Source organism: Panthera leo, chromosome C1 (genome assembly GCF_018350215.1).
Source record: "Panthera leo isolate Ple1 chromosome C1, P.leo_Ple1_pat1.1, whole genome shotgun sequence".
Classification (NCBI taxonomy): domain Eukaryota; kingdom Metazoa; phylum Chordata; class Mammalia; order Carnivora; family Felidae; genus Panthera; species Panthera leo.
In genome coordinates, this window is record NC_056686.1 from 62721638 (window position 1) to 62746177 (window position 24540).

The 24540-nt window shown below is 36.7% G+C and overlaps 1 protein-coding gene across 9 annotated transcripts in view; it reads right to left on the reverse strand.

The window, feature by feature from the left end:
• SLC44A5 (solute carrier family 44 member 5) overlaps positions 1-24540 on the reverse strand; it is a 371332-nt gene that overhangs the window by 326115 nt on the left and 20677 nt on the right. Inside the window, exon 1 of one of the 9 annotated variants that reach the window (XM_042952511.1) lies at positions 16936-16950. The exons of the other annotated variants lie outside the window; for them this stretch is intronic. The gene's annotated coding sequence lies outside the window, so the exon portion shown is untranslated. Of the gene's footprint in view, positions 1-16935; positions 16951-24540 lie in introns of those variants that run through there. 9 annotated transcript variants of the gene reach the window in all.

Here is a 24540-nt window from a genome sequence, read left to right on the forward strand (position 1 = left end):
AGATTACTCTTGTTATAATCTTTGTCCTGATTATTATACTTATTCTATATACTGCCTATCTGTTCCTCCTTCCAGCACCTACAGATGCTTGGCTGGTTGTGAGCAGTCTCAGACCCTCCCAATCTGCTCTGTCTTATTCCATCTGAGTTCACAACTGGCCATTATTGGAGACATATTGACAGAGGGACCTGACTGACTGAAAGTAATATTCAGATCCCTTAGACAGGCAAGTACCTTTCTATGGTGGAGAAGGCACACTGGGCTCAAATAATGGCATAACAATTTTCCTTATTAAAAGCATCCAACTCATTTTCTTCTACTTTTATACTTCCTTAGCATCTTCCTGTCCTTAATATTTTTTTCCAAGCTTTCTTCCCATGGGGAAAATATGTGCTAACAAACTGACATGAATATTCTAGTCTACTTGGCAGTTAATTTCTTCATAGAGACCTGTAAATTGATGTTCTTCTGGCTTATAATCAGACTCTTATAGGTTTAGTTACAAGGAATCAATATGCCTGAGCCTCTTAACCTCTGAGTGACCATATAATAACCCAGAGGTTATTAACCTGAAAGCTGTGTCAGAATCTAGGTGATGATAGTCACTATGACACACATACTGTAACACTAGGCTGAAATAGTCATCCAGATATAAAAATACAATATTTCACAGAGTAGTGGTAAGCATTAAATGAGTTAATATATATATTAAAGTGCCCTGGCACGTTAGGCTCTCAATAAACATTAGTTTATGTTTTTAATTTTAAATGCAATATATTACATATATTTTTATATGCAAACCATATGCAATCCAGTAGGAAGAAAAATCCAAGTTTGAAAAATTTACAGATGAACTGAAATGAAACCGATTTTTTTTCCCTACTTCATCCCAATCTATCCTTAACCCTCCCTTTTCTAGTTTCCTTTTTAGTGTTTTCTCATTTCTGTAACTACTTTTGCAGTTGGCTGTCTTCATAGTTTATCACTCAGCAATGCTTGGAGGATTAATGCCAATAAAAGTGGTATCTGAAAATAACCTTATATATTCTGAGGAATAATTTACTCACAAGCTCTGTTATCTTGGGCAAGTCACTAAGCCTAAATACGTGACTGTGTCTCATCAGTCAGTAACTGTGTCTCATCAGCCCATCCTATAAAGTCTCTTAGTGTTCTTTCCATGTCTAATATTCATAAACTATATTCACTACTGAATCCTTAGCACTTAAGCACAAAGTAGGTGTTATTGACATTTATGTTGATGATTGTATGGATAGATGTTAGGGCTATATTTTGTTCAAAAATCTGATAAATAAGCCCATTTTTTACAATAAAGTAGATGGAAACCAGTCACTAGTTATCCATAAAAGTTTAAAGTTCTTGTATAAAGAAAAATGATTGACAAAAAGCCCATTGACTGATGGTAAAGAACAAACTCTCATGTAGGTTTTCAATATGCCAATCTCAACGCCATTATGATGGGTGAGTGAACAAGTGGGTGGATTGATGGATCAATAAACAAAATCCTTTATACAAAAAATATACTTTAAAAATATACTTTTTTTTAAAGCATGAATTTCCCAGCCAGCAATTTTTTCATTGGGGCTTTTTTCCCCATGTCAGAATACCAGAAAGCCTTGCTCGCAATAACTATCCCTCTGGAGTTTCTGTCACGTTTAAGAAATGATGACACCATTCAATACTGATTATAATAACAGGATGTAAGTGGAGCTTCCGTTTATGGCTCTTTGATTTTGTAGTGGCATATTTACTTTCCAGAAATGATCTTTAGCTCTCTATCTCACCTGTTCCATATTTGTGACTGTGAAATAATTATAAATGATAACATTCCCACCTCTTTTGCCTTTGTTAACAAACAATTTAAAGAATATGGGGGATCGGGGCCCCTGGTTGGCTCAGTCGGTTAAGCGGCTGACTTTGGCTCAGGTCATGATCTTGTGGTTCAGTCTGTGAGTTCGAACCCTGCATCGGGCTGACAGCTTAGAGCCTGGAGCCTGTTTCAGATTCTTTGTTTCCCTCTATCTCTGCCCCTCCCCCGCTCATGCTCTATCTCTCTCTGTCTCTCAAAAATAAATAAACGTTAAAAAAATTTTTTTAAGAATTTGGGGGATTTTTAGAAATTCAATTTAAATCTATTACTGCTGGTATATAACAAAAAAAAAAAAACAGGACAACAGTTTGAAAATTAACAAATCAGTTCAAGAATGAGAAAACAATCTTACAGAAGTTTCATTGTCTTTTCTAATAAAACCCACATGTTTCCAGAAAAAGTATTAGAACTATATTTCTGTTTTGTTTTTTCTTTTATCCATAATCACTGTAGCCTAAATGAAATTATATTTTCTAGACTTCAGTTCCCCTCAGTTCAATTTAGTTCAATTTAACAAACATTATAGACTCCCTGCTGGGGCCAGCCACTATGCCAGGTTATTAGGAGTCAAAGATTAATAGGACATATTTTCTAACTCATGAAGTTCATAGCTTAATTAGTACGTTATTTTTTGTTTGTTTTTCAAAGCCTCTGTTCCATTCCAATTTCAACCAGAATTGCTCTGCTTTTACCAGTTGTATGTTTTGGAGGTTGACTTAAGATATTACTGTTTTGAGACATTTAAAAAGTCACTGATCTAGAGGCAGCAACAGATATTTAAATAAATATAATGCAGTGTTCTACAAGTAACAACAGTGTTTTCTCAGCCTGGGTTCCCCAGAATACAGGACCTAAGACAAAGGAGTATGATTCAGAGGATAAGAGTTAAGAAAGAGGGAACAAAGCAGAAAAAGAAGGAGTCAAAAAAAGATTCATTATTGAGTTGACTAGCTGTATAGATGGCTGGATACTCATCCTTAAAGAACACCTCCTGGGGGAAAAAAGCTGAAATCGTCTGTCCATTACTCTGCTCCTCACTAATCAAGAGTGTTCCCTCAGGGCATTATGCCCCATCACTCCTGGGTTGCACATGCATGAGACACGGCAAAATCCCAGAGGTGTCCCCTGCTACTTCGCTATCCAGTAAAGAAGCCATGGGGATGTGGGGCGGGAAACAGTGAGAGGTAAAAGTGCACAGGCCTGAGGCAAGGTACTGTCAGGCCGTACCTGCATGAAGATGGACAGCATTTTCACAGATATTGTCACAGCAGTCATGGGTTGGAGTAAGAAGGCCAAGAGAATTTGAATGGGGCACAAGAAGCATCTGAACAAGTATATAAACAGAAGTAGAGCAGAGTAGAGAATAATTAATTCTGCTGGAAGGAGAAGGGCCAGGAAAAGTTTCACAAACAATTCCTCAGAAAAGTTCTTCAAATGGCAAAAGGGGGTAGGTATTTCAAACAGAAAGAACAATATATATATGTATGTATGTAATGTATGTATATTTATATATGTATATGTATATATATGTATATGTATGTATATATAATGTATATATGTATACAATATTTCTTTAGAAGTAACAACAGCAAGACAATTGTACAAGAACCTCAAGTAATAGTAAGAGCGCTGTCAAATTTACTCCTGAACTATAAAAACGTGCTATCTAAAATTTTTAGTACTTGATAAAATGTAACACAAATCTTCAAATCACTTTGCCAAAGATCAAGCATGTTGGTTACGGAGACATATCAGTTATTTTCCGTTGGGAGATTTCAGACTGCTGCCAAGAAACTAGCACATTGAACTAAAACCAACAGAAGTGGGTATTCAAAATGGGCACAGTTTACTACCCTTTGTCATCTATGAGCATGGCACTTGCACATTGTTGAGTTGCTATTCCACTCAGAGAAAAGGAAACGTTCATATATAAATCCTGCCTTAATACTACTGGTTAGCTACTTTTTAAAAAGAAAAGAATTAAAGATCATATTCAGAAAATCCCCAAACTTTCATATAGAATTACAGGACGTGAGCTACATATAATTTTTCTTGTTATGATCAACAATTTTGTGATATTTTGATGGAGGTCCTGAGACCTCAATATTGAGTCAGTATCATAAAACCAACACTGTCTAATCTGAGAAAAATATTCATGTGGAATCAAACTCATCCAAAGGGAAGGAAAGTGCAGACTGATCTTGGTCACACATTCCCCCGCCCCCCAAAAAAATCAACAAAATATAAAATAACTCCCCCTCCTCCTCCTCCCTCTCCCCTTTATTTCTCCTCCTCCTCCTCCTCCTCCTCCTCCTCCTCCTCCTCCTCCTCCTCCTCCTCCTCCTCCTCCTTCTTCTTCTTCTTCTTCTTCTTCTTCTTCTTCTTCTTCTTCTTCTTCTTCTTCTATTATTCTTATTATTACTATTATTCATTGTAACTATTATTATTAAATAAAATTCATAAACTCACTGACAGAGATTCAAGATTACTGAAAGGATCAGGAACTCACTATATAAACATTAAGTGTTTACCAACAATCTGCCAGTTCAGACAACAGTACCCACCACAGATAGATGTGCAGACACTGACTTGCTCACAAGAGCAGCTATCTACTGAAAAGAAGTCTTACAAACACAACACCATAGGGAAATAAGACTGTATTATTCTTAAAGTGTTAAATGAACTGTACAGAGTCTTAGAAACTAGCAATAAATAAATAGTTCCTGACAAGTATTAATTGTCTGACTCAGACAAGAGTAATACAAAATAGTAATGAGTAGTCAAGGAAAAGAAAGCAGAACTGGAACAGGGTTTTTAAATGATGGACAAAATTTGAATTAGAAAAGAACAGAACCATTTAAGTGCTAGGAACTACATAAGCCAAAGCATAAGCTGGAAACACATACAGGTCGTGGGAGTTGGCTGGGTCACAAAAAAGATAGCACTGACTTTCATGGTCAGTTAGCACCAAGCACTGGGTATGATAATGTTGGACAGTTAAGTTAGGGGCACTGAGTATTATATGGAGAAGTCTGAATCTGATCTAGTGAGCAGTAGGGAGTGACTGGATGTAATAAAGGAGAAATAAATGGTCAATATACAGATGAAGACACCTACAAGAATCATAGTAAGTCTCAAGTTTGAGGGGAAACCTGTGAGGAAAATGCTAAAGCTTTGATGGATGTGAGAGAGGAACCAATATATCAGTAACTTATAGCAAACAGAAGAGATAGGGAGTGATTTCCAGATAGCATGCAATTCAAATGAGATTCTGAGGATCTGTGATACAGGGAGCAGGAGAGAATGAATAACACCCACTCTAGGAAGCCCCATGGAAAACTGTCCTTGTGGAACAATCAGGTTTCTGAAACAGCAAGGAAATAATAGAGGAAACATTCTATGGACTGAGGAGTTGGAGAAGTTGGTCATGGGATCTAATGAAAATTAAATGAGTAATTTAGATAAAGTGCATAACACATAAATGATTTAATGGCACATTCAGGGCCAGTGTTAAACCTCACCCCCACAATCTTACAGGGAAGGGAATCTTATTACTCTTAAAACTACTACCTCATTGCATTACCATCCATACTTCTACTGAGTGGCTTGCTTGATCAGGCCACTTCAAATCAAAGTACTTTCATAGACATTTAACCCCTTATCCCAAAACATCCTTTCAAATATAACAAAATTATTCATGATTATTTATGATATAACTTCAGAAAAGTTGCCAATCCCTGAATTCATCCATGCTGAGTACTTTGTATAGTGCCTAGCATAAAGTAGGTGCTTAGTGACTACACATTCAAATGTTTATTACATGAAATCAAAAGCACAAGTGAAAAAAGAAAAGCTAGATACATTGGATGTCATCTAAATTTACTTTTTTGTGCTGCAAATGATACAATCAAGAAAGTGAAAAGACATTGTATGTCAGCTACACTCAATTTTTAAAGAAGAATGTGAAAAGACAACTCACAGAATGGGAGAAAATATTTGCAAATTATATATCTGATAAAGGACTTGTATCCAGGATATATAAAGAACTTTACAACTCAATAATAAAAAGACAGTCCAATTAAAAAATGGACAATGACTTGAATAGATATTTATCCAAGAAGATATGCATATGGCCAGTAAGCACATGAAAAGATATTTAACATCATTAATCATTACAGAAATGTAAATCAAAAATACAATGAGGGGTGCCTGGGTGCCTCAGTTGGTTAAGCGTCCAACTCTTAGTTTCAGCTCAGGTCATGATCTCATGGCTCCTGAATGCATGCCCCACGTTGGGCTGGGCACTGCCAGTGCAGAGACTGCTTGGGATTCTCTCTCTCCTTCTCTCTCTGTCCTCACTCTCTATCTCTCTTAAAATAAATAAACTTTAAAAAAAAAAAAAAACTACATCTTCGGTGGCTATAATAAAAAAGACAGTAACAAAGAGCTAGTGAGGATATGGAGAAATTGGAACCCTTAGACATTGCTGATAAGAATGTAAAATGAGGGGCACCTGTCTGGCTCACTCAGGAGAGCGTGGGACTCTTGATCTCAGGATCGTGAGCTCAAGCCCCAACTGGACATGGAGCTTACTTAAAAAAAAAATTATAAAATGGTGCAGCCATTTTGGAAAACATTTTGAAAGTCCTCAAACAGATAAATATAGAGTTACCATGTGACCCAGCAATTCTATTCCTAGGTATGTACCCAAGAAAAATGAAAATATATATCCAGAGAAAAACTTTTACACATGTGCTTATAGAAGGATTATTCATAATAGCCCAAAAGTAGAAACACCCAAATGTCCATCAATTGATGAATGGATAAACAAAATGTGGCATATTCCCATGCAATGTAATATTATTTGGCCACAAAAATTCTGAAATGTCCAGAACATGCAAATCCATAGAAATAGTAAATAAGTGGTAGGATTGGGGTATTTGAGGGAAAGGGGAGTGACTATTAATGGGATTGAGGTTTCTTTGAGAGGGGACAAAATGTTCTAAGATTAGATTGTGATGGGATGCCTGGATGGCTCAGTCATTTAAGCATCAGACTCTTGATTGTGCTCAGGTCACGATCTCACAGTTCATGGGTTCAAGCCCCACATCAGGCTCTATGCTGGCAGTGCAGAGCCTGCTTGGGATTCTCTGTCTTTGTCTCTGTCTCTGTCTCTGTCTCTCTCTCTGGACATCCCCCCACCACTCACTATATATCTCAAAATAAATAAATAAACATTTAAAGAAAAGAAAAGAAAAGAAAAGAAAAGAAAAGAAAAGAAAAGAAAAGAAAGGAAAAGAAAAGAAAAGATTGTGATGATGGCTGCACAATCCTATGAATACACTAAAAACAAAATTGGGGGCACCTGGGTGGCTCAGTCAGTTGAGAGACCAACTTCAACTCAGGTCATGACCTCACAATTTATAAATTCAAGCCCCGAGTTAGGCTCACTGTTGTTAACACAGTGACGACTTCAGATTTTCTGTCTGCCTCTCTCACTGCCCCTCCCCTACTCTCTCTCTTTCAAAAATAGATAAAATATAAATAAATAAATAAATAACTAAATAAATAAATAAATAAATAAATAAATAAAATAATAAATAAAAACAAAACTGGACACTAAAATGGGTTATGGTGTGGTATATGAATTAAATCTTGAAAAAGAGGTTTTATGAAAATAAAGTTTTAAAATTTTTGGCTGGTTTCTATTTGTCTCAACAAAGTTTTATCTATGATGGATTTTGTCCTCTACCTTCCTATGGCCCAAGACTGAGCAAATGCCTCCAGGGATGGAAGTAATCCCAATTTCTGCTCACTTAAACAGACTAGTCCCTCAAAATCTTTTTATCACCTGCTATGAATCACTTACTATATTAACAAATGGGCCTACCTCCTATTTATATTGCTAACTTAGTTACATCTAAGATGTATACTTTCAGTGACCAAAACCTAAACCAGGTTGATAATTAGTTATATACTCAATTCTATTTAGCTACACCTAATGAAACAATTCTAATAGGGTTAGAAATCACCTCTGATTGGGGCGCCTGGGGGGCTCAGTCAGTTAAGCATCCAATTTCGGCTTAGGTCATGATTTCACAGGTTGTGGGTTAGAGCCCCGCATTGGGCTCTGCTCTGACAGCTTGGAACCTAGAGCCTGCTTCAGTTTCTGTGTCTCCTTCTCTCTCTGCCCCTACCCCCGCTTGGTCGCTGGCTCTCTCTCTCTCTCTCTCTCTCTCTCTCTCTTTCTCAAAAATAAACGTTAAAAAAAAATCAGCTCTGACTAAAACTACTTGAAGACTCCTATACACCTGTCCATGGGCTAATTCGACACTCTGCTAGCTATTTGATCGTGGCTTCTGGCAGCAAGCAAGACGTCAGTCTATATTTTCATGGATCACTTTTCACTGAAATCTTTTCTCTGCATGATCGAAATTTCCTATCATAATGTGTTCTTTGTAACATGTGAAAAAGTGGAGAAATCAATTATGTGTAATTAGACATGGAGTCTCACAGTATACTATTAGAGTTTATTATTAGTAAATTTCTTGACAATAGAAAAGGCAAGAATAGAAATATTACAATGAAGCTATGGTAGGGTAATTTATTCAAATTACTCTTATCTTAAAAGAAATTACTTTACCCTGCTTAATTTTTTTCCTCAATAGTACTTAATGCAAATTGGCATACTTTACATGCATTTGTCATTTTATTTTATTGTCTTTCTTCTCCCAGGAATAGTTGTAAATAGTACAAGAACACTGATTGTTTTTTTTACTACCATATCTTCAGCACCTATAACATACAACACTTTAGGGCTCAATATTCCCATATTGTAGGTGATCAATAAATATTTAATTAATTTATCACTTAGAAAGCATTGAAGAGTCCTATGATCCTTGGCTAAATAAAATTAAAAACAGAACATCAAATGCTTTTAAATTTTTACTATTTTATATCATACAATCCCTCCAATTTCCTGAGGACCCCAACTTTACTATGTGCAGAACAAGATTTGGCATTTTCCACACAATGAACACAAATGTTTGGGATTATCGTTTACTGTCATACTATGGTTATTTTAAATTTATTGCTTATTATTGTTGTAATTTACCATGAAGCAATGCCTATGATCTGATTCACATACAGGTTATTTCTTATCAAAAACCACATTAATGTAAGATTTTTCACGATAACAAATATAATTTTAGGATTTTTAAGTAAAATTTTGATTAATATCATCCTTACAGGTAGTCATATTAGACTCCAGTATTTCCGATTTTTATTATCCATCTTTTCTTCCTTCTTTGCCCTACTCCTATTGTCATCCCTCTACAGAAAATGTTTTCAATTCTTAAACATAAAAATAAATCCAAAAATTATATCACCATTTTCTGCCTAATCTGGTTTTTTCTCTTTGATTTTATGCTGAAGTGATCCACTCAGGTTGGGGAAGAGGAAATTTGATTTTCAAGCATCAATGGGCATTTGCAAAAACTTATCAGTTTGGCTATGAGGATTTTATGAATGGATCACCTTCCTCTCACAATAACCCCAGATGGAATATCAGTATCTGAAACTGACCCAGAACCATTAATTTTGAGAATGAGAGAACAAATAATTAAAAATTATTTATAAATTGTTGCCCATTACAAATATTTACCTGAAATCTCTACCCCAGGTTAAATCTTAATGAGGTCACCTATCCATCAGCATCGCTAAGCCAGACCATTTTCCTAGACCATAACTAGTAAGGGAATCTTTCCATCTATTTCCATCTGAAAGTCTCACATTAAATTATGCTAAACAACAAGCATTCACATTATTGAAATGATGCAAAACACTGATTAGTTCATCCTCAAAATGTTTAACAAGATCTCAGCAGGAGATTAAGGGAAGTCTAAAGAGAACAATCAAGCTCATGCTAAACAGGAAAATTCACCTAGTCTTACAAAATTGTCATTAATGCACAAAGTTACAAGAGCGATAACTATGGCCAATGCCATACCTTCATGTACAGGAACAAAACTCAGAACTAAAATTTATACGAGTGCTTTATAGAAATGGGATCATTCTGTAAATGGTGCAGCTTTATGTTAATGTTTGCCATAACGAGGTCCAGCACTTTTCATATTAGAACTTGGCAGAACTATCCTTCCAGATGGTCATAGTCATTTCCATTTTTACTACACACATTTCTTTCTCCTTCACTCAAGGCAGTAGAGTGGAAAGGTGTCAGATCCAGGTTCAAGTCCTAGCTTTGCACTTACTACTTTTGCAAATCATTTTACCTCTTTGACTCTCAGTTTCCTCTTTCATAAAATGAGGGTAATGATTCCTACCTCTAGGAGCTAGTATGAGAATTAAATAATATAATTTATCCAAAGTGCCTGGCATTGGAAAGCTACTAAATAAATATGAGAGGCTTTCCCAACCTGGTATGGATAGAGCTTTATAAGTAGTAAAGTATCATTTGAGACACAAACTTTTGAAATTTTGTGCTATTCAATTTTTCTTCCAAAACTTAATATTGAAGGTGCTATTTTTCACGCTGATGCACTATTCAAATGTAAAAAAGAAAAAGGAAAAGGAAAAGAAAAACATCATTATTTTTAAATAGCATGCATTCCACTTCAGGCTATCTGTTCATGACAATGATCCAGGAACATTATTGCTATAATGAGGCACTTCTGAAATCAGTTTTTGGGGCCTGTGAGAACCGGGAGAAATAAAACACCACCAGAAGTTATTGAGACCCAGTGCCTCATGATTAGAGCATCAACTCATACAAAATTAAAAAGGGCAGGAGTTATTCCAGTACTAGTTATATCAGGATAAAAATACGTGTAATAGTCATCTTGAGTCTACTTGGAACAACTAAAGTTCTTCTACGAAATTCAGAAATCATTAGATAGAATCAAATTATCAATAAAAATGCCTTTATTTTTCAAAGGTCTAAGGTTGAGTCTATAGAAAAAAGGTCAATGCCAAGTATACTTAAAGCGGTTTTTCTCATTGTAATTTTAAGCAGTCATACAAAATAGCAATGGTACAAAGCCCTATTACCAGTGTGAAAATAAATCATGCTGCCAAAAGGTAAATATTTTTATCATCTTTAACAACCTTTTTTATCAAAACCTTTGTCAAAATATAGTTACATTTTTAAAAATAACTCAAAGATGTATTTACATGTGAATGATGTGTAAATTATATTATTACGTTATTTTGATACAATACAGAACACAGCAGAAAAGATTTCCTTCAAAAAGTTGGATTGACAGGGGAGCCTGGTTCAGTCCAATGAGCAACTAACTCTTGATTTTGGCTCAAGTCATGATCCCAGGGTTGCAGGATCAAGCCCTGTATTGGCCTCCACGCTGAGCATGGAGCCTGCTTAAGATTCTCTCTCTCCTTCTGCCCCTCTCCCCTGCTAGCGCGCGCACACACACACACACACACACACACACACACACATTCTCTTTCTCTCTCTCTCTCTCAAATAAAAAATAATAATAAAATAAATTTTAAAAAGTTTGGACTGACAATGTATTTCTTTAACAAGAGCCATAAAAGATTTTAGCACAAACTTAAAGAAATGGCTCTTATATGTTCTGAAAGTAACAAATAACAACAGCTAATACTTATTTAATATTTAAAAAAAATGAATAACCAAAATTTCCAAAATCTGTGTCTCAAATGCTACTTTACTATTTATAAAGTTCTTAACAATTCTATGGTGTGGGTATTATTAATATCCCTAGTTTACTGTTGAGAGGATAAAGGCAAAAGAGGTTAGTGAATCTGTCCAGAAATCATATAATTGTAAGTGGAAGATCTGGATTTCAATGTCTGACTCTAGAGACTACACTTTAGCTATTATGTTATGTCGTTCCATCGCTACCTCATGTTTTCACTGGCCAAGTGCTGCATAAGAATGTTGAGTGGAAGCAAAGGTGGGTACTCAATCTACATGGCCTCTTTTAGTTTCCTTAGCCTAATAATTATATGATCTTGGAAGTGGGTAAGTTCAGAAAGAGTCATACTTCTTCAAGTACTCAGTATCCCTGGTTTCTTTAGGCTGTTGAACTTTATTCCAAAGCTAAATGTGGAACAGAAAAGATGCTACCTTCTTAAGCACAGCTCAATACCACATATATGACAACCTTAGAAGTTTCCCAGAAAATGTACCTCCTGCTGTAGCATTAGAACCTTTCTCATAATTTGGAAGCAGAAATATCTGATAGCAGCCAAGCAGCAATATTCTTTTACAGATTATAAGCAATATTTGCTAAAAGAATAGGTGAAATCAGAAAAAGAATGTTCATAGGGTACCCAGAGGCTTTTGAGGAATTGCTCATTCCAAAATCCTAAGAAAAGAGCAGAATTCCTATAGGGTAGTCTGCTTCCATATGGTTGGATGTAAGCAGAAAGGAAAAGAATCTTCAGAGTGAATTACTAATAGGTAAAAAAGAAAACTAGCAGAGTGTGATAACACTTCTACCAGTTGCTAACAGAAAAGGTAGCTGCAGATAACTTTGAAGGGACATGTGAACTAAAACAAATGCCTAAGGTTTAAGGTCTGAAAGAGCAACTAATAGACTAGAATAATTCCAAATGCAGCTTAATAAGGTTGAGGAAAGGAAGCAAAGGCCAGTTTGGGGATGATTTAAGCTTTCCCATTTCTCTGAGATTATTTTCTGAATTAATTTTATTCCATACAGATATTCAAGGGAAAAGAAAAATAGAATATAGGCTACTTATTATTGGTAGAGCAATTTCTCCGAAATAGAAGCTCATAACTTATTAATGTGTAGCTATAGCTACCCTATAGCTGCAATAATGAGCACATATTTTCAGCATATAATTAAATACATGTACCTCGACACAGAGCATCCTTCCCTACTAATAACACTAATTTATGGATTGATGCCGAAGAAATGGACATTGTGGGAAAGCAGTAGATACTGTTTTGTATTTTTTCTCTATACAAGGAAGGCTTCTCATGGAAGTCAGCAAAATAACTGTTGTCACTACAGCAGTAAATAAGTTTAAATAGAAACTCTAATGTTCAATTTCCTTTTAAAGTAACCTCTACACCCAATATGGGGTTCACCCTCATGACCCTGAGATCAAGAGTTGCATGATCTCCCAACTGAGCCATCCAGGCACCCCCCCATCATTCTGTTTTCAAATTAGTTTCTTCTTCACTGAATTCAAATATCACCTCCCCTTAAAGTCATCTCTGATCACACATCTGCAAATAACCTCATGCCTGCTAAGTCCATGACACATACACGTTAACCTCTCTTCACAACACTTAAAGCATTCTGTGTGGATTATCTACTTGGTAGAACACAAGTTCTTTGTAGGTAGAATTCATGTCTAATATGTTATTTTACCCACCATAAATAATGCCTGATCCATAGTAAATGCTCAGTATAATATTGGTTAGCTGGATTCAGATTCAGTATAATAAAATAAGTACTCAAAGTTACCTGCTCTTCTGAGATTTCATTAAAGTTATAATAATCATTTAAAAAACTAACCCATGATATCTCCATCTGGACTCCTCATAAGCAGACTCTAGATAAGGATTTGGATACAAGCAATTTATGAGAGAAGTAATCTTAGGAAATTTAGGAAGAGGGAAAGAGAGTCCTGGAACAGAGGAGAGCCAATAAAGGCTTCATTATCAAACAAGACCTTAGCACCTGTGTCTCACTCCCGCTAGGCAACTCTGGAGCTAGTATAGAACATGCACCTGAGAGTTATCCCAACAGTAGTGTAAGGGAGCTGTGATATTTACTCATCAATTCTTGTTAGACATCAGTTAAGGGCTGGTGGGAGGAGACACACTGTCTCTGCCCCCATGGGCAGGCAGAGCAAACTCCTACAGCTGGACAGAACTTTCTAAGAGTTGAAGGTGCTGGCAGGTGAAAAATAGGATAGGTGCTGGGAAATTGGAAGTGAAGACAGGATAGATACCAACAGCATCTACTGCACACAACAAGAAGAATGGGGAGAGAACCATAAGTGGGCATGAATTTTCAACAGATTCTCGGAAGACAGAAAGCAGATGTAAGGCTAGTGACTAAGAAAGAGACAGCCCAGAGTACACAGGGAGAAAGGCTAAAGCTCAGGGAAAGTGGCAGTGGGGGTCAGGGAGGCTAGGATGGTGGCTCAATCTATTTTATGGAATCGCAATGTCAGGAATGAGACTCAGAAGTTGACAGTGAAATACCGGGCTGAAAACAGGAGTTAACTGCAAGCCTGTTTTGCAGGAAGTGGCAAAATATAGCCTACCATCTGTTTTTGCATAGTTAGTGAGCTAAGATAGTTTTTACATTTTATTCATGTTTATTTATTTTTGAGAGAGAGACAGAAACAGAGCACAAGCATGGAGGGGCAGAAAGAGAGGGGAGACACAGAATCTGAAGCAGGCTCCAGGCTCCAAGCTGTCAGCACAGAGCCTGATGCAGGGCTCAAACCCATAAACAGTGAGATCATGACCTGAGCCAAAGTCAAATTCCCGACTGACCAAGCCACCCAGGTGCCCCAATAGATTTTACATTTTTAAAGTGTTGTTTAAAAAAAAGAAATACTGGGGCGCCTGGTGGCTCTGTCAATTGAGCATCTGACTTCGGCTCAGGTCATGATCTCACAGTTTGTGGGTTCGAGCCCCGTGTTGGGCTCTGTGCTGACATCTCAGAGCCTGGAGCCTGCTTCAGATTCTGTGCCTCCCTCTCTCTCTGCCTCTCCCCTGCTCATGCTCTGTCTCTCTCTGTCTCAAAACTAAATAAAAACATTAAAAAATTTTAAAAAAAAGGAATACTATGTGACAGAAGCTGTATGTAGTCCACAAAGTCTAAATATTACCATTAGCTCTTTTTTTTTTTTAATGTTTATTTATTTGAGAGAGAGAGAGAGAGAGAGAGAGAGAGAGAGAAAGTGCTCAGGGCAGTGGTGGGTGGGGACAGAGGATCCAAAGCAAGCTCTGTGCTGACAGCAGAGAGACTGATATGGGGCTCAAACTCACAAACCATGAGATCATGACCTAAGCCAAAGTCAGACACTTAACCGACTAAGCCACACAGATGCCCGTACCATCAGATCTTTACAGAAAACATTTACTGAGCCCCAGTTTATAGAACACTCAACTGACATACAAGCCCCTCCCCCATCCCAGGAAGTAAGACTACCTGAAGTCAAACACTTAACCATGCACAAAAAGTCTGAGCTATCTTTTCTGACCATTTTACCTCCTGTGTGCCCTTCCTTAAAAAATTAACTTGAGGATGTAAGCCAGAAAGAAAATATACTATCCAAGAAACAAAGAATGCTATTCAGGGGAGGGACAAAGTAAGTCTCAGGACCACTGCTTTGAAAAGGCCCTAGAGAGGCTATACCTAAGGGATATTGTGTCCCAAGAGGGAGGAAAGGGGAACTGAAAAAGATAAAGATGTGATCAAGTCTATAGGTGGAAAGTTTAAATAGTTAATTCACTAGGATTTGAAATTAAGAACATTCTCCACTGAGTGGCAGAGAAGACTCAACATTAGACCCATAGGGAAGGAAATGTAATATCAACACTCTGCAGTAAATAATAATTATCTGGTCATATTAATGAAAATGTTGTTTATTGACTTAGAAGATTGGGAAGTAGAAGGAGGGAAAAAATGGGAGAATTAAATTATAGTTTATCTTATAAAGTGGGTAGTGAAGAGTACTGTCCACAGCTAATGGAATAGGAAGTGAAGATTTAATTATGTTGTTCAAGTGCCAAAGGTAATCTGTATGGAAACAGATTATCGATTATTCAATGTAGATAAAGGACAATGAGGAGGTGAAGAAGAGTTCAGTCCTAATCTAGCATATCAAGAAGGAAACAAAATTTGTAAAAATTAAATAAATCAATAAATATTGGTGTATCTACCTTACAAAACACATTTCTTTATATATATTTATATAAAGCCACAATATCCACCCACACCCTTCCCTACCCCCAGAGGTGACCAGCTCTTAACAGTTTCTATTTTGATTCTTCCAGTAGTTACCACTGTATCTCTGAGATAGAGTAGTTTTTTATAAATTCTTCTGTATTGTTGGACCTTTTTAACCACATGAATTTATTATTTCAATCAAATCCCATGTTTGTCAATGTATGGATAAATGAAAATATTCCTCAGAGTGTCCCCTTCACAGGTAATGTAAAATAAATGTCCTTAAATGTTACAGAATCTCATCCTGACTACTAATGGTGACATAAGATGAGTGACCCCACCCCAAATGAGCCCTACTGCTACAAATGATGCAGGTTCATTTTATAAAACAGAGGCTGCTCTAATAAATATCATGTAAATTAGCACAAAATAAAACAAAATGGAGTGTAATTCAAGCAATGAAGCCAGGAAAAAAGTTTCATTCCTCTTCCTATGAGAATGTTTGCTGCTTTGAGAAATAGGTCCATGTTTTCACCAAACTGAGGTTCGAATATAGTGCTTGCATCTTCTACCTGGGTCCAATATTTATGGTAAAGATAATTGTGCACCCCATGCACTGGTGTACCCAATGCATCAGCAAACATGGCAAATCTAGAGACTGTCAGCAAAAGTCTCAACTCATTTCAGTCTCAGCTGAATAAGCTTCATGAGGCAGCATTTGGAAAAAGCTAACAAGCAAAGAAAGCAGAATACATAAAACTAGCACCCTGAATTGCACCTAGGAGTAAACTGTGGAACTAGAAGACGAGAACAATGTTCTCCCTGTGGCTTATCCTATTAAGAAATCAGGCCTTGGGGCACCTGGGTGGCTCAGTTGGTTAAGTGTCTTAGACTACTCAGGTCATGGGCTCGCAGTTTGTGGGTTCAAGCCCTGCATCAGGCTCCATGATGACATGCTCCCTGTACCTGGCTCTGAGCTGATGGGCTCTGAGCTAGGAGTGGGGAGCCTGCTTGGGATTCCCTCTCTCTCTCTGCCCCTCCCCGCCCTTGCACACTCAAAATAAATAAACTTCAAAGAAAAAGAAAAAGAAAGAAATCAAGCCTCACTCATTTCCTGAGTTGCATTTTCTAAAGCTGTTCCAGGTAGACTGCATTGCAGCAAACAAATCTCAAGGAAACCTGGACAGAAAATATACACTGATATTGTTTGGTGAGTGATCCTAACAGTGCCACTTGGCTTTAACATACCTGACTTAAGCAAGAATATCCTAAGAGTAAATTCTGTACAACCTGAAATTTATGCAGTTTTAAATAACAGATAAACAGGTAAATCTTGATGAAATATTAAAAATAATAAATATTCCTGACACTAAACTATAACCCAGCAGGGCTGATAAAGCAAACTGCTTAATAACTTACGAGCAGAAACAGATCTGGCTTTTAGGCAAAGCTGTGCAGTAAGTAAACTTCAGTGACCCATCTCTACTGGAGCCTCGCTCCTACAAACACCCCATAATCTGACACCTGCACCTTTCAAAATTAGCCAAATGCTTTTTCTACATTATAAAACACATCTCTCCTAGATGTGGCTCTGTCCTCTTCTGGACCCAGTTCATTAAGCAGAAGTATTATGCCCATATTGTGGGAATCTGAATAATACAAGCAGGGGCACCTGGATGGCTCAGTAGGTTAAGTGCCTGACTTTGGCTCAGGTCACCATCCCAGGGTTAGTGTGTTCAAGCCTCACATCGGGCTCTATGCTGGACAGCTCAGAGCCTGGAGCCTCCTTCTGATTCGATGTCTCCCTCTCTCTATGTCTGCCCCTCCCCTGTTCGCACTCTGTCTCTGGCTCTCAAAAGTCAATAAAATAAATGTTAAAAAAATTTAAATAATACAAGAAAATTATTTAAACGATGAAAGATACAGAAGGAGAAAGATTGATTATGCATTTATGAATATTTGTATACAATATGCCTAAGAACTAACAGGAGTCAACATAAAAGGCAGAACTATTCATGCCTTTGGGGTAATGAACAAGGACAATGAAGAATTGAAGGAAGTCTTAGGGAAGGGGACTCTGGAAAGCACAGTCCAGGGAAGAGGGGTGCTATCACTCCCATTTTCTAGAGAAAATTTATGACACAGTAAGATGCTTATAAAAGTTTATACAAAATTCAAAAATCATATTCTTTTCTTAAAGCTACTTAATTTCTACACCCTACACATTTTTAATATATAATCAAGCTTAACTCCAAGTCATACACTGCTTCAATGCAGCATAAGATTAAATTCCCTCAATAAATTATATTGTTTCACTAAATGCTTCCAGCCACATGTATTTTTATTTGCACATATGAAATATAATGGGTTCAGACTTTAATGCTTTGGTTTAATCATGCAGTAACACAGCATACAATGTAAGAAAAAAAAATAGCTTTTTACAATATTGTACTTATTCTGATGGGACCAACCACCAAGTGACAAATGATTCATATTATTGACTATGCACTACATTTATATTGATTTGGTGAATGTATTGCTGAGTAGTTAATGGTATGTCAGCCATTCATTTACAAATACATATTTCCAGGGATATCATGCCAAGATATAAAACATTTCCCATGAGCTAGTAGGAATCTTAGCCTAGATCATAAGTAATTCTTTAAAACCTGAAATTCCACGACTGTTTATACAAATTATATATAGTCCATACTAACGCTATCCTACTTAATACAGAGGGTATGTATTTAACTTTTTTTTTATTTATTTATTTTTGAGACAGAGAGAGACAGAGCATGAACAGGGGAGGGTCAGAGAGAGGAGGAACAGGGGAGGGTCAGAGGAGACACAGAATCCGAAACAGGCTCCAGGCTCTGAGCTGTCAGCACAGAGCCTGACGCAGGGCTCAAACTCACGGACTGCGACATCATGACCTGAGCCGAAGCTGGACGCTTAACCGACTGAGCCACCCACGTGCCCCAGAGGGTATGTATTTAAATTGCAATAATTTGTTTTGCTGAATTATATTTGGCAAAATGTAACACAAGTTATCTGGGCTGGGCTTATATGGAGAAATTAACTGACAAGAGGATACCTAAATAGCTGCCATGTGGTAAGTTGAACAATTATGAGCACACTGGGGCAAATGGAACTGTAAGGATATACTAACCCTGAACAATGCCATTAGCTATGGACTCCTAAGAGATCAGAACATTGGGTCAACAAACATTTAAGAAGTATCAGGAGTTTCTCTGAAGCTAAGATACTAGAAAGCTTGAGATTAAGACGCATGATACAAACAGTGCCAGAAATACAGTGATCAAAATAGGAACTGTTACCACAGTTATTTAGAGCTATGTAATACGGAAAAGTCTTTCCTGTGGAGGCCAAACTTAGGCAAACAGCCTTGAGCAATGGAATGCAGAAAGGGTCGAGGTGACCACCTGGCTGAATACAGACAAGCCCATCAGGTGACCCTCCTCAAAATACCCATAGGCCCTAACTGACCAATGGGCTACTTAAAATTAGGCACAGTTACCAAGAAAGGGAAAATTCCATATGTAGCCATATCTCCTCACCTTCACTCCTTAAAAGTAGCCCCCTCGCACTGCTTCATTGCAGATAGCCTCTCCTCTGCTGTCCTGCCCTACGCTTCCTTGCTGTGTATTCAGTAAACTTCTATCACCTTTGTTCTGCCTCAGGTGAATTATTTCACCTCTCATGCCACAGGCTTCCACCCAATCACCGCCCCACATTTGGGGGCCCTGTCCAATCCAAGAGACACCCCATTTAGGCACCACATTTCCCTCTCCAGCTAAACAAATATAGAGAAGTAGCTGTCTAGGATAAAGGTGAAGAGAGAGAAATAGAGCTAGAGATAGCCACAGACACAGATAGTGCAAACCACTTAAGTTTGGTCCTTTAAGGCTCAGTTGGTTAAGTGACTCTTGATTTTGGCTCAAGTCATAATCTCAGGGTTCATGAGATTGAGTCCAGCAGTGCAGAGCCCGCTTGGGATTTTCTCCTCTCTCTCTCTGTCCTTCCCCTGCTCATATGCGTGCATGTGCACGTACATCTCTCTCCCTCAAAGCAAGTAAATAAATTTTTTTCTAAAAAGGTCCTTTAAAAAGAGCCATCTAGGGGCATCAGTCAGTTAAGCTTCTGACTCTTGATTTCAGCTCAGGTCTTGACCTCACAATTAAGAGATCTAATTGGGTGTGGAGCCTACTTAACATTGTCTCTCTCCTTTCTCTCTCTCTCTCTCTCTCTCTCTCTCCCTCTCTCCCTCTCTCCCTCCCTCCCTCCCTCTCTCCCTCCCTCCCTCTCTCCCTCTCTCCCTCTCTCCCCCTCTCCCCCCACCCACCCTTTCCCAGCTCATGTGTGTGCGCTCTCTCTCTCTCAAAAGCAAATAAAAATAATGAAAAAGAACCATCTATACTGCCAGATGTCCTAGATCTCATGGGTGGTAGGACTTTTCCATGTTATTATTTTATATGACTCAATATGATGATACTCATTTCTAAATTCCTTAGATGTAGACACCTCAGTGTTTAAAATCAAGAGCTGTGGTATCAGACTGTGTGGGTCTTAATCCTGGCCCTCTTACTTCCTGAGTGAATAAAGAGAAATTAACCTTTCTATACTGATAACTTTACAGAAATGGGACAATAATACTAACTACCTCATAGTATTGTAGTAGTGAGGATTTATCTCTACTTGGATGTCTAACAAGCATCTCAAATTCAATATGTCCAAAATGAATTCCTGATCTTCCCCTTCCAAACCTGCTCTTTCCATGGTCTTTGTGTCTCCACTGTAATTTTTGTTTTTCACTGTTCAGGGCAAAAGCCTTGGTCATAATTGATTCTTCATTTCTTCTCAGATACCAATATCTTATTAGCTCCAACTTCCAAATAGATCCAGAATCCAACCACTTCCCACTACCCTCCACCACTATGCAACTCTGTTCCAGGAACCATAATCTCTGCTTAGACTACTCCAACAGCTTCCTGATTGATCTCCTCTTCCTATGTTTGTTCCCCACAGTCTATTCTCAATGCAACAGTTAGAGGAATCCTGTTAGAATGTAAGTCAGGTTGTGTCACTTCTCTGAGCAAACCCTTCATTGGCTTTGCATCTCTCCCCAAATAAAAGCCCAAGTCTACATGATTAGGTCCCTCATTGTCTCCTTAACTTCATCTCCTATTACTCTCTTCATTTGCTCCATTCCTGCCTCCATGGACTTCTCTGCTATACCTGCAATGAATGTGCAAAACTACTCTCATCTCAGGACCTTTGCACTTGTTCCCCCTTTCTGGGTCTTTCTTCTTCTAGCTATCTGGATGTCTTCAGCACCTATTTCAGGTCTTTGCTCAAATGTCATGGTCTTAATGACAGCTTCCTTGACTAATTTTTTTACAGTTAAAGAACCCCTACGTTCACTTATACGCTCTTTCTTCCTTTACGCCTTTATTTTACCACAAAACTTATCACCATATAATACACTGTATTTTACTTATTAATTCTAATTATTGTGTGTCTTCTCCCACTGGAATATAGATTCCCAGAGAGCAGAGGTTTTTCTCTGTTTATTTTCCAGTACACATCTTCCAGAGCCTAAACTAATACCCATCACAGAGATGTTTCACAATAACTATTTATTAAGTTATTAAGTAATTGAACTTATTAAGTACAAAATATTTTAAAATGTATCTGACACATACTAAGTGTACAGTATTACGTGTTGTTTATCAGTGCATTTTCTCATGTAATCACGTCTAGTTTTTTTAAGTCTCCTCAATATATACTTTGATCATAGATTATTTTAGCTTCAAAGCAGTTTACTCTTTCTTAATGTTTTGTTTTTTATGTCTTCAATATGCAATTAATCTAACACTAAACTCATGATCATAAAGGTCCAAAGACATTCCCTACAAAGATGATCAGTTAAAAACTAGTTTTTAATTGCCTTTAAACAGATATTTTATGCCCTTTACACAGTTCTAAATACATTTTCCCTAAGTACATTTTAAGTAAGGATAATTACAAAACTTCCTAGTGATATATAATTTGTATACATTTCTCTATTCATTTTCTATGATTTCTTAAAGGCTATGAGCTAACTGAGTGTAAACAATTAAAAGAATTTTATTCAAGCTCTGAAATAAATTACAAAAGGAGCAAAGAAATCAATCTGGTGCACGATTATTGATGTGGAAATGTTAGGGTTTGGAGCAGATGGCCAAGAAAGAATTCTTGAGCTACCTTCTGAGCAAAAAGGTGGTTTTATTAAAGCATGTGGACAGGACCCATGAGCAGCTTAACTCCTAGAGGAAGTTCTCTCTGCCTGTCTCAAGGACTTGTCAATGGGCTTTAAGTTGTAAGGAAATTTAATTTTTTTTCTTTTGCCTTTGTTTCTCATGTATATTTTCTTCCTCTATCATTCTCTTTTCTTCTGTTTAAATTCCATACAAAATAGGATCATAAGTCAAAAATATGAACAGTACTTAGGTAGCTGTAATCCAACACAACTAGAGCTCTCTTAATTAGTGCTTCTCCATGTCAGTAGCACAATGATAGCAAATGTTCTCATATTTATTCTATTAGAAAGCCTTGATTATTTTGCATAGCTTTGGTGGTATAAGCATTTTATTGTATTATAATTTTTGCCAAGTATATGAATGAATTTATGATGTAATGAATTACATCTGTGTAATTCTATCTACAGGTATGAATTTCTAATATATATATAATAATCTTTAATTAACCCAAAATTTTACTTATCAAATACCTCATTCTCCTCCCAACCAATAATATAGGTATATTGTACCACATACATTTTTACACAGCACTTTAAGTTTCAAAAAAAAATCTATGTAGCCAAATTTCAGCATTTGGAATATAAAAACATTAGCAAAATCTACCATGTGAGCTAAAATGGTACATGTTATCATAAAAATTCTAATCAATTACAGTATTCTTGATTAAAAACTGGGTATTTGGGCTTTAAGTGTTCATTTTAAACCGAAGAATTTATTAATTTTTTTAAACCAAATAATTTAAATCCACAGTTTAAATTCCTAAAGATAGGGGGCTTAGTCAGGAAATGAAATGGTCTCTGAATTATGACCATTAATTTACCAGGAAAGAGTTGGTTGTAATCAGAAAAGTGTCACAACTTGGAAACCTACTGAAATTCAAAATGAAGGGAAATGCCTTAATGGATCAGCTACATTTGGCCTAAATATATAAATTTAAGTCAAAAACCGTAGAATAAGAATAAATTCTAAGCCCCAGGGAAAATATTTTAAAAAGATCTCCTTTACTCCCTTCCCAATACTAATATATTCCTATTCATCATGAATTCTAAATGGATGCCATTTTTTTCATGGACCCAATCCATTTAAGAAATGACTTTCCTACTAATTACACCTCTTGTCAAGAGTCATATATAGTAGGTTAAGACCTTGAAATGTTTTTGAAATGACAGAAGATGAAAATAGTTTTCTCAATAGATAGGGGTTGGAGAAGCCAGAATACATGAGAACAAATCTAAAATGACTCCAGACTTCGCTTTAACAAAGAAAAAATTTTGAGCAGCCAAAATTCAATTATCTACACTAAAAAAAGTAGTCAATCTATCTCAATCTGCCAACCAGGAGGGGAAAAAAAAAGGCAGGGGGGTGGGGGGAGTGGTGGTGGTGAGGAATTCAGGGAGGTAATACAAAAGATTAACTCTTAAAATCTCAAGTCAAGCTTTTGTATGTTAATAATCCAGCTTTTAAAGAGTTAGTATAGCATTTTGCATATGTATTTTTACTGTCTGAAAATTGGAAACAATCTGATAAGCATGTCTCTATGATTGTACTAACATTAGATAAGCATATATTTATAAAACATTAAAAGCAGAGAGTGTTATCCAGGCATTTCCCAAAACAAAAGATAACATAACGAAACAAACAACCAACTACCTACAACAGAGAGTAAAAAGATTATATTTCTAGGGACAAAAGATGCAAATCTAAGTCCCAGATATACTACTTTTACTATAAGAATCAAAAAATAAAACAAAATCTGAAGTTAAGCTTTAAAGAATATTTATTGACAGTTGTAGGCAACTTATTGCCTAGGCAATAAATAAGAAGCAAAATTTGCAGCATCCTGAACAATAAATTACCATCCCCTAAAACAGAAAGGGTGAGCTTATCATATGATTAGCTCTAAAATTTGCAACTTGAGAGTCATATACAAAGTACTTAAGAGTTCTTATGTTGTCCCATCCATATAGCCCATAGTCCTCTGTTCATGGAGAAGAAATAGAGTAAGCATTAGATAACCAGGCTTATTAGCAGAAAGGAACGTGACATCTCAGAGTTAGTTCTACTAAAGGATTTGTAGGACCTACAGAGAATATGCATTAGGATCAGTAACTCAGAATATTTTAGAGAATAATTTTTTTAATTAAAACTTTAAAGATAGGATTAGTGCCTATGGGCAGAAAAAAACTTTTTCTCAGATACGTACTACCCATGATGCCTAGCTGTAAGTATGTGTCAAAAAGTTAGAAATATCCTAAGGCAATGAAAGTTTTTAAAAACAAATGATGTTATTCAATTTTGCCCGTTTAAAACTCAGACAGGACAGACCCTGAAGGCTGATGAAAACAGCCAAATTCAACATATAATGACTCCAATGATTTAATTCTTTCATTAC